Raw genomic sequence first — 11,710 nt, 5'->3', positions numbered from 1 at the left:
CACATTCAGGATTTAAAATCCTTAAGGACAAACCAGATGCCCCATTGTTATGTGAGATAGTGGACAAAGGGGGCCTACGGGAGCATGCTGTGCCAGTTACAGCTAAAAGAAGAAGCAAAACTCGGGTTATGACACATTTCTAGTCACTGATGAGGTCTCCTGAGACAGAGTGCATCTCAGTTGGGAGCCAGGCACAGAGCATCCTCTGCACAGCTCACGGCACAGTGATATCAGCAAGGGGACGTTCTTTACCCCCACCTTGGGCTGAAGCTGATTGAGTTATCGTTTGCAATTCTTCCTTCCTTTCTTGCACGACTAAGGCTCCTCAGGGAACACTGATCTGAAAAGGGCAGGAAGACATTTAGCAGCTCCAGAGTGAGCTCCAGGAGAACTGGTCAGTCAGCATCACAGTCCTCTAGTTCCAGAAGCCCAGCGGAAACTGCTCTGTGCATGAAAATGCATCCAGACACCCACTTGGGCAGAGGCCTGTGAGGCGCCACCCTCCTTCTGGAGTGAAGGGGAAAGTCCTGCTGCATTCGCTCTGCACGGCATTGTGCCTGCCTGTGCACTGCACCTCTGAGTCCTGACTGCCCTGATTCACCACGGGGACCCGAGCCTGGGAGCAGGGTGGGCTCCTCGGGCACCAAGGCCTGGCTTCTTGCTGGCCCTGCCACACCCAGGACCCCTCTGAGCCCCACTCTGCACGGTCCCACGCATCTGCACCCGACTTCATCCTCTCCACCGCGTGCCCCACCTCCTGTGAAGACCCCGCCCCTCCCGTGCACAGCTGGCTTCTTCCTCTGCTTCCCACACTGACTGCTGGAGGCTGCATCTCCTGTGACCCCTGCACCGGAGTCAGATCCTCTGTGAATCCGCCCGAGGCCTCCCCATCTCTGCCTCTGGGTGCTGCTGTGAGTTCTGAGTCCAGTGCAGTCTCTCGCTCACCCGCTTCTGCCTGTGAGCACTTTGGGAGTTTGTCCTGAGTTTAAGTTTCCTGTCTTCCCATGGTTTTGACCCGGAGCAGCTATTTAATAAATACATAAATTAATGTCTAGCTTCACTGGCAAAGGGACGTTTGTTTCACTTATCACATAAACTCTTATTTTTTTCTCCCCTAATTTTTCCAACACACTAAACTTGGTTAAAATTTTCACTTGCCTTAGTCTGTGTCTCTGCCATCATTTAAGATACTAGACAAGCAATTTTATATTCTGTTTTGCTGAATTTTGCATAACATCTATGCAATGCTTCATGTGTACTAGAGGAGCAGTTTTCTGAGGTGATTATTATTTCTCAGTCTCCTCATGAGGTGTTTTGCAGTTCATTTTATTTTGCCATTGATTTGAAAATGTGTACAATTTTCAGTATTCATCTTTTTTGGACCTGAAATCTCTTGTTGATAGATGGTTGGGGGGAATAATTATATTTTCAAAAACATAGAGTTGAGAAGAGTCTCTCAGTGATTCCATTTTTATTCATATGATCATATTGCATGAGGCCAAGAGGATCACACACTCACCTGGTAAGGGAGAGGGTCCCTGTGATGATCCTGCATGGAATTCTCCGGAGGACAAAGAATTAATTCTCCTTCTCAGGAACAACCTGGCTGCACTCACTGACGTTGAGGTGAATAAGGCAGTGATCCACGAGCGTGAGGCCCGCAATGGAAAGTCCAGCTGGCTGTGGAGAGGCAGGTTCTCCTCAGAGCCTGGTTTCGTAGAGTGAGGTGGGAGTGATTAGAATTTAGGTAGGAGAGAGAGTGATGAGTAGGGAGCTCCTGAGGGTGCCTGGCTCGGCTCCCCTGAGACCTGAGCTAGTGCAGGGAGATCATTAAACTCAAGGGCTGGTGTGTAGAGATGAATACTCTACAGGGAATTTCATTCCTGATTTATTTGTCTGTAGAATCATCTGGCTCTGAGGAATATGCCTGAGTCACCTGAAGACAAGACACTGAAACCATAAAATTGCCATTCAAATGGACTGAAGTAAAGTCTCTGAACATCTGGGGCTGTCTTCTTGCTTCCTATGTAATATTATGCATGGGGTGGACTGATGCCAGCCAAAGGGGAGTTTTTCTTTAAAAATTTGAGAGTTAATTACATATAAGCAGCATGCCTTAAGAAGGAGCATCATTTTTGTAGAAATTGAGAAGCATTTTATCTGGTTACATATTTATTTTTTTGCGCTTGGACAACTTTATGGCAGTGTTATGAAATGTATTATGGGACAATACCCTTTTTCTTGAACTGAGCTTTCTTCACCATGGGAAATGGTTTCAAGCAGCTGTTGCCAGACTCAGGCATAGCTCCAGGGTCTTTGTATCCTGAATGAAGTATGAGCAGAACATAAGGAAGAAACAAGAATGGCACGAAGTTATGCAATGAAAGTTTACTCCTCAGAGCCTGGGTGGGCTGATGAGTAAACTGAAGAGTGGGGCGTGTGACGAGAGCAGCTTTGTTTGCTTTAGATTTTGGGGTATTTTAGAAACTTCGTCTAGGTTTTCAGGTGGGACTTGGTGACTCTGGGTTCATTTAATTGAGAATTTCCACCCTAACTTGGAAAGCAGGTGTTTTGACTTTGATGAAACCAGTGTGGCTGGCAAAGCCTGTGGTGTGTGAGTGTGTGTGTGTGTGTGTGTGTGTGTGTGACATCTGCCATGCTCCTGATGATATAGTGAGCATGGGTATTGCTATAATTGCCCTGGATTTCTCTGAGGCAGTTGGCATGCATGCTGCTATTGCTCAGGGCAGAGGTCAAGAAGTGTGACGGGGGGAAGGAGTGGATTTCTCAGGCTCACGTCAGGATGTTAGGGGGATGTGGTGAGAGCAGGGTGCTCCTGTGTCCCCAGGAGACAGATGGCAATCTGTGTTTTGACAGCCTAAGGCCTGTGTGTGTCCCACACTGGCTGCTTCCTGCCTCCCATCACTGTGGGCCAGGCTTGCAATGGTGCTAATTACTATGCTCAGAGAACTTCAGAGAAGTTTGTGTTCAACACCTGTTGACCTCAGCACCTTTTCCCCTCCATGGGGACTGGAGATGACCTTGTGTTGTGTACTTAGAGAATATTTCCTCCATGTCTGTTCTCATCCAGAATTCCTTCTGCCTTCTGTGTTGTTCTACCAATGCCGTCTCTTCTTCCCAATCAGTAGCAGTCAGAATCTGTGGGTAGCAGAGTCTTCCCCGAGTTCCCTTTAGACGGCTCCATGTGTGTTAGGGTGCTGAAGATGCTGCGGGGCTCACTGGACTGTCTGAGGTGGGGGCCCCTTCTTCCTGTGAGGAGATCTGTGTTCACCTCCACCCGCTCTGTTGGAGACCAAGTGTCTTTGTGCACAATTAGTTCAGGGGCTGCAGTAATGGAGAACTGAAAATTCTGGAGGAATGCTTCCAAAAGCATTTGTTAATTCCACTTTAAACTATTGGATGAGGTCAATAATGACAGAAATGAGCAAATTTCAGTCTTTATTTGTGCCATGTGATGGCTGGTGAATGTCTTTACTAATTTTGAGGGTGATTTTGGACTGTGTGAAGAATATTTTTTCTTTCATTAATTTTATTTGTTCATTTAACATATACAATACAATGACAGTCATCACTGGAAATTTGTACCTTTATGTTACATCTTGGTTCTTATTTTTTCCTCATTCCCTTGGACTTTTCCTTCCTATTTCACATTATCTATTAGGCCTTTTGGTCCTTATTTACACTATCAGTTTCTCACACAAGAGAAACTATTTGTTATTTACACATGTGTCATATTTATTTCACTCGAGTATCTCCTCAGTACGCCGCCATTTATCTATAAATGTCTCTAATTTCTCATTCTTTATGGCTGAGTCATATTCCATTTTAGAAACAAATTTCTTTATCCAGTCTGCAGTTGCTGGGCAATTAGGTTGTTTCCAGGTTTTAGCTATTGTAAGTTGTGCTGCAATGAACATGGGTGCACACATATATCACTGTGGTTTGATTCTTTTAATTCTTTTGGGAAGATACCTGGCAGAGAAAGAGCTGGGTCAAATGGGACCTCTAATCTTAGTTCTTTGAGGCATCTCCATATTGATTTCCAAAGTGGTTGCACCTGTCTGCACTCCCACCAACAGTGGCAAAGGGTTGCTTTTCCCAACAGCTGCCAGCATTTGTTATTGATTGATTGATTGATTTTATGATAGCAGCTGTGATAGGTTGGTGGGATTTTCTTGCTCTGAAGTAAAATATTCATATAACTCTGAAGAATGTCTCTGTTTTGTTTAACTTTACAGTTAATGGTGTGCATAAAAGTACACCTGCTGCCTATCCCAAGCTTCTATAGTCAAGCTTTCATGTTTGTAGCCCAATGGGCCAATAACAACTTGGCTAAGAAGTAGTCTGTTCTGTGTATAAATTCATATAACAAAGAGTGCCTTTGCCAACCTCTTCAGGTTCCCTTCTGGGTTTAACCACAGGATGAGATTGCTTTTGTTTTACAATAAATTCTGCTTTCTGCCAGGCTGATTTGTTCTGGTGAAGGGGACTCTTCCCTTAGGGGTCCTGGAAAGTCAATTGGAAACAGATTCATCAGCTTTACCTGATGTGCACCTGTGATTGCTTCAGGAGACAGAAGCAGTCATCGGATGCTCCTTTTGTTTTCTTTCAAAGCATTTCTAGGTAGGTGACTCATTCTGTGGGGAATTGAGAAGGCTGAGTCTACAAATAAGATATTTTCTGAGCTATATGACACCATATTCTGAGATGTATATGCTTTGTAATTAACATGTTCATCACCTCATTACAGCGAGTCTTCATTTCCTCCACTTAGAAGCCCTCTAGAACAGCAAAGTCAAACCATGCTCTGCTGTAGGAACTGTGCAGAATAAATCACTCTCAAAGACTGCATAGCGCAAGTGAGTGACAAGTGTTCTAGGTGATTTCTTGATATCTCTATACATTATGCAATTTTGAAAATAAAGGTGACAGACGACATGTATATTTTTGTAGCCTGCTATTTTATTTAACAGAGTGTACTGGAAACCCCAATCAAGTCATGTCCACAGCACACTCTCTTCACGATGTAACTAATATCCTTCTTTTGCATCCACCTAGTTGTTTCTTCACACCCTTCTCCCCTTCATTTCCTTCTCCTTGTTAAATAATAGTCTGTCTTCTACTTTCATGTTATCGATTTTAGATTCCACATATTAGGAAAATACAAAATGCTCATCTGTCGGAGTCTGATTTATTTCACATAACATGAGGATCTCCAGTCCCATCCATTTTCTGGCTCGTGACATAACTCCATTCTTCTTTATGGCTGAGTAACACTCCGCGGTGTAGATGTGCCGCATTTGGTTTCTCAGTCATCTATTGATGAGCGCCCTTGCTGGTTCCGCCTCTTGGACATCGTGAACGTTGCTGCAAGAATCATGGGTGTGCAGGTGTCCCGGTAGCACGCTGACTTTAGTTCCCTTGGGTATATTCCAAGAAGTGCTACATGTGGCCCACATGGAGCTCGCTTTTAGACCTGAGGAGCCCCATACTGATTCCCATAGGGGCTGTGCTAATTCCCTTTCCCAGCAGCAGTGTGGGGATGTTTCTTCCCCCTTTCTCCATGTCCTTGCCAACATTTATTCTTTGTATTCTTGACAATGACTGTTCCAACTAGGGCGACATAGGATCTCAGTGTAATTTTTTCTTTTTTGTACTGGGAATTGAACTCAGGAACTCACACTTCCAAGGCAGGCACTGCACTACTGAGCTACATCCCTGCCTCTTAGTGCTGCTTTGATTTGAATTTCCCTCATGGCTAAAGGCATTGAAGATTTTTTCATATACATACTGGCCACTGAAACTTCTTTTGAGAAGTGTCTATTCATTTGACCATTTGTTTTTTTTTTGTTGTTGTTTTTTGGTTTTTTTTCATCTTTAATTGAGTTTATTGGTACATTTTAGGGATACAGTACAGTTACATTCATTGTTGGGATCTTGTACCTCTACGTGACACGTCTTCATTCTCATTTTTTCCCCTTACTCCTGCCCTCCCTTCACCCCCTTCTCCCCTCCCGATCTACAAACACTTTATTTCCATCTTTTCACTATCTCACATTTTTCTTTTCCCTTATTACCCTTCCCCTACCCATCCCACCTTCCCTACACCTTTAGCTCCTTTCTTCCCATTTCTAAATGTCAGTAATCTTATTAGGATCTTATGTATTATTGCAGATTATTCACACCAGAGAAACTATTCGGTATTTACACATGTGTGACTTATTTCACTTAGGAGTATATCTTCAGTATGTATCCATTTGTCTATGAATGACTCTAATTTCTCATTCTTTATGGCTGAGTAATATTCCATTTTATAGAAAAACCACATTGTCTTTATCCAGTTTCCAATGGATGGGCAAATGGGCTGTTTCCAAGATTTAGCTATTACAAACTGTGTCACTATAAACATGGGTGCGCATACCTGTCTGTGATATGATTCTTTTAGTTCTTTTGGAAAGATACCCAGGAGAGGGATGGCTGAACCATAAGAGACCTAAAATAGCAAAAGCCATTTTAGGCAACAGACACATGGCACCAGGTATAACAATTCCCAATTTGAAACTATACTACAAAGCCACTGTGATAAAAACAGCATGGTACTGGCAAAGAAATAGGTCTGAGGATCAGTGGAACAGACTGGGAGACACAAAAACAAACCCAGATGTACTCAGTTACCTCATCTTTGACAAAGGAGCTGAGCATCCTCAGTGGAGTAAAGATAGCCTCTTTAATAAATGGTTTGGAAAAACTGGATGTCAACCTGCCACAGATTAAAATTAGACCCTTATCTTTCGCAATGCACTAAATTAAAGACCATTTGTTAATTGAGCTCTTTGATTATTTGGCATTAATTCTTCTGTTCTTTAATTATTCTGGGTATCAGTCTTGTCTTAGAAGATTAAATGGAAAAGATTTTCTCCCTTTCTATAGGCTGTCTCTTTCATCTGTTGGTTGCTTCCCTTGATGTACAGAAACTGTTAAATTTGATGTAGTCCCATTTGGTGATTCTTGCTATTATTTCCTGTATTATGGCTATTTCATTAAGGGAGTTTTGCCCATGGCTATTACTTTATTTGTATATTGTGTTGTATTTATCTGTATTTTGTTATATTTATCTGTATATTTTGTTTCCCTTTTCCTTTTTGGCACTGTTGATCGAAGTCATGACCTTGTGATTGAGAGGCAGGTGTGGTGCAGTGCACTAAATCCCCAGCCCTCCCCTATGTTTTCTTCTACAAGTTTCAAAGGTTCATGTTTTAAACTTAGATTTTTGATCCATTTGAATTGATTTCTGTACAGGGTAAGATAGCTTTCTAGTTACAATATTCTACATATGCTTATCCAATTTTACCAGCACAATTTGGTAAAAAGGCTTTTACCTAAGCTATATTTTTACCCCACTTGTCAAGTGTCAGATGGCTTTAGTAGTGTAAATTTGTTTCTTTTCTTCCATTTCAATTTTTTTGGATTTTGCTAGCCACCCACCATTAGGACCACCCCTTTGACCCTGTAGCACAGAGGAGCCCAGCTCTGCAGGCACTAATACAGCAGTGTTCATGTCCCCCCACCTCCTGAAACAAGAGAAAGAGGGCCTCTCTGAGACTTCTAGATGAAAATTGAAGCCCACTGGAAAAGTGAAGAAAATCTATGGTAAAGGCACACCACACTGCCATAGTCGGTCAGTCAGAGGGACCAGCACTTCACACCAGAACCTGGTCTGACTTCAGGGGAAAGGCAGCTGGAACCCGCAGTAGAACCTCGGAGAGTTCAATCCCACAGGAGGTCAGAGATCTCAACTTGGGCCTTGCAGCCAAAGATCAACCTGAACCTCAGGGGACAACTGCTGTCTTGCTGAGACTAATTAGCTTAGACCCACACATTGAGGCCCATGCTGTCTATTGTGTGAACAGAGGCACACCCTGAAGGATGCCCTATATTTCTATTTTTATTTTCAAAGTTATATTTCCACTTCTTGTTAATCATTTAAAAACATTTTCTATCTTTCTTTTCTCAATTATTTTCCTTTTTTAATGTTCTTTTTTTACCTTCTATTATTTCTCTCTCCCATCTTAATCTACATTACTCTCACTTTTTATTCCTGTTCCTATCTTAATTCAATTTATTTTCTTTATTTTTCTTGTCTTCTCTTTTTCCTTCTCTCAATTATTAGTTGTATTTAAAAATTTTTTCATTGAGTTTATTGGTACTTTTAAAGTATACAGTACAGTTACATTTATCATTGGGATTTTGTCCCCTTACATGACAGATTTTGGTTCACACTTTTTCCCAGTAACCCTACCCTCCATTCACCCCTCCCACTACCCTATTTACAAGGACTTTGTTTCCATTTTTCCATTTCTTACAGTTTTTTCTTTTCCCTTATTTCCTTTCCTCCGCCCTTCCACTTGCCTTACAACTTTAACCCTTTTCAGCTGATTTCACATTGTCAATTATACATTTGGATCTTATTTTCACTTTTAGTTTTTCACACTAGAGAAACCATTTGATATTTATACACGTGTGTCTTATTTATTTCACTTGAGTATGGCCTTGATATGCATCCATTTTCCTATGAATGCCTCTAATTTCTCATGCTTTATGTATTAGTAGTACTCCATTTATAGAAAAACCACTTCTCCTTTATCCAATCTCCAAATGATGGGCTCTTGGGCTGTTTCCAAATTTTAGCTATTATAAACTGTTCTGCTGTAAACATAGGTGTGACAATATCACTGTGGTATAATTCTTTTTATTCTTTTGGAAAGACACCCAGCAGAGGGCTAGATGGGTCAAATAGCACCTCTAGTCCTAGTACTTTGAGGTATCTCCATATTGATTACCATAGTGGTTGCATCAGTCTGCACTCCCACCAACAATGGAAAAGTGTCCCTTTCTGCCTACAGCCCCACCAGCACTTATTATTGGTTGATTTTTTGATAGCAGCCATTCTTTTTGGGGTGAAGTGGAATCTCAGTGTTGTTTTCATTTGCATCTCTCAGATGACCAGTAATACTGAAAAAAATTTCATATATTTATTTGCTGCTTTTACTTTGTTGTCTGAGAAATGTCTGTTCATATCAGAAGCCATTTTTGAATCTGGTCTTTATTTTGGGGGGGTGATTTTTTTGAGTTCTTTATATATTCTAGATAATAGTCCTTTGTCTGAGGAGCAGCTGGTAAAATTTTTTTCCCACATTGTAGGTTGTCTCTTAGCTCTGTTTTTTTTTTTCAGTGTGGAAGCTTTTTAATGAGATGAGATCCCAGTTGATTTTTTTGTGCTAGTTCCCATGCTATTGAGGATTTGTTCATAAAATCTTTTCCTATGCCATTGTCTTCAAGAGTTCTCCCGAACTTACCTTCCAGAAAGTTTGGTATTTCTCTTTTTAATATTTAGATCTGTAACCCACTTAGCTTTTAGTTTAATGTATGGAGAAAGATAAGGGTCTAGTTTTAATCTTTGGTAGGTTGAAATCCAGTTTTTCCAACACCCTTTGTTGAAGAGGCTTTCTTTCCTCCAGTGAGGATGGTTGGCTCCTTTGTCAAAGATGAGTTAACTGAGTACATCTCTAGTTGTTTATGTTCCTTCCAATCTATTCCACTGATCCTCAGATCTTTTTCTTTGTCAGTACAGTGGTGTTTTTATCACAGTGCCTTTGTATTATAGTTGCAAGTTGTGGGTTGTGGTGCCCTCTGTCATGTCTCTGTTGCCTAGAATTGCTTTTGTGATTCTAGGTCTCTTATGGTTCCAAATTAATTTTTTGATTATTTTCTCTAATTCTGTGAAATATACCATTGAAATTTCAATCAGGAATTAATTGAATCTGCATAGCAGTTTTGGTAGTATGGCTCTTTTCACTGTGTTGATTCTTCCTACCCAGGAGCAGAGAATATTTTTCCATGATGATGAGCACAATTAAAGACATGATTAGAGACTCTAGAACAGAAACAAACAAAAAAATCAATGAGCTGAGGACCATGATGGAAACCATGAATGTCCTAGCTTAGGAAAGAAATAGAACCCATGAAACAGATTGAAACAGATATCCAGGAGATTGAAAACTCTGTCTAAACCATTTGTGGCAGAATGAACAAATGTGAAGACATAATTTCAAATATAGAAAATAGGATTTCAGTTAGTGACTGTAAGAGAGGTATCTTAAAAGCAGTAAGTAATCTAGAGAAATGGAACCCATAACTTAGATGATGCAAAGAAGAATAACATAAGGGTGATATGAATCCATAAAGAAAGTACAAATGACTTAAAAGCTTTTCACAGAATGAATGACATAAAACTTCCCAGAGGGCAAGAATTTGACATACAGATCAGTGAGGCACATAGGACTCCAAATAGCCACCATAAAAATATCTACATCTAGACATGTAATAGTCAAGATCCTGTAAACCCAACCAAAGTACAAAATGCTGCAATAACTTAGAGAAAAGAAACAAATCACATGCAAAATGAAGCCCATAAGAATCTCCAAAGACATTTCAACACAAACCATCAGGTAAAGGAGAGCCTGGAATGAGGTATTGTAAGCCCTAAAAGCAAACAACTTTCAACTTAAATTGATTTATTGTGCAAAACTCTCTTTAAAATGGATGGGCGAATAAGATACTTCCATGATGAAGAACACCTTAGAGACTTCATGAATACCAAACTGGCACTACAAACAATTCTAAAACAAATCCTAGAAAAAGACAATGAAAGTCACAGTACCATGAGGCCCAACAGAGCAAATCAATTAGGCAAGGCAAGAAACTAAAAGGAAAGGGAGAAAAACTAAAAAGAGCCAACAACAGGATAGTAACTTGACAATGATAAGTCAAACCACATCAATTGTAACCATCAATGTCAATGGCCTCAATTCACCAATCAAAAAAAATAGATTAAGAAGCAAAATCCAACAATATATTGTATACAAGAAACACACCTAGTTGAGAAAGAACTCATTGACTTAAAGTAAAAGGATGGAAAACAGTTCTCTGTGCTACAGGAATGTAGAAAAAAGCAGGTGTAGCTATCTTATTTACAGACAAAGTAAATTTCAAACCAAAACTAATTAAGTGAGACAGAAGGACACTACATCCTTGTAAGAGAACAACCCAAGAGGAAGAGATGACAATCTTTAATATATATGTACCAAACATTAATGCCCAAATTATATAAAACAAATATTAAGTAACATGAAAAACCCAATAAGCACTAATACAATTATACTAAAAATACACAGATCATCTAGAGCAAAAAATCAACAACCAAATAGTAGAATTGAATGAAGCTTTTGAACAAATGGACTTAATAGATACCTACAGATTGTTCCACCCCACAAAATCAGAATATACATTCTCTTTGGTTGCACATGGGTCATTCTCCAAAATAGACCACATACTAGCCATAGAACAGCTTTAAATAAATGCAAATGAATTGAAGTTATTCCATGTATATTATCAGACCACAGTGCAATTAAGCTGGAGATCAGTAGCATAAGAAAGTGCAAGAACTTAACAAACACATAGAAATTGAACAACACTCTCCTGAATGATCAAAGGGTCACAGAGGAAATTAAAGAAGAAATTTGTCAGTTTGTACAAATAAATGATAGTGCCTATATAATATACAGGGATCTATGGGACACAACGAATACAGTTTTATGTGGAAAATTCATAGCAGTGAATGCCCAGATTA

Source organism: Fukomys damarensis, unplaced genomic scaffold, assembly GCF_012274545.1.
Source record: "Fukomys damarensis isolate Sample0158 unplaced genomic scaffold, DMR_v1.0_HiC HiC_scaffold_3, whole genome shotgun sequence".
Lineage (NCBI taxonomy): Eukaryota > Metazoa > Chordata > Mammalia > Rodentia > Bathyergidae > Fukomys > Fukomys damarensis.
This window is presented reverse-complemented; position numbering follows the sequence as displayed.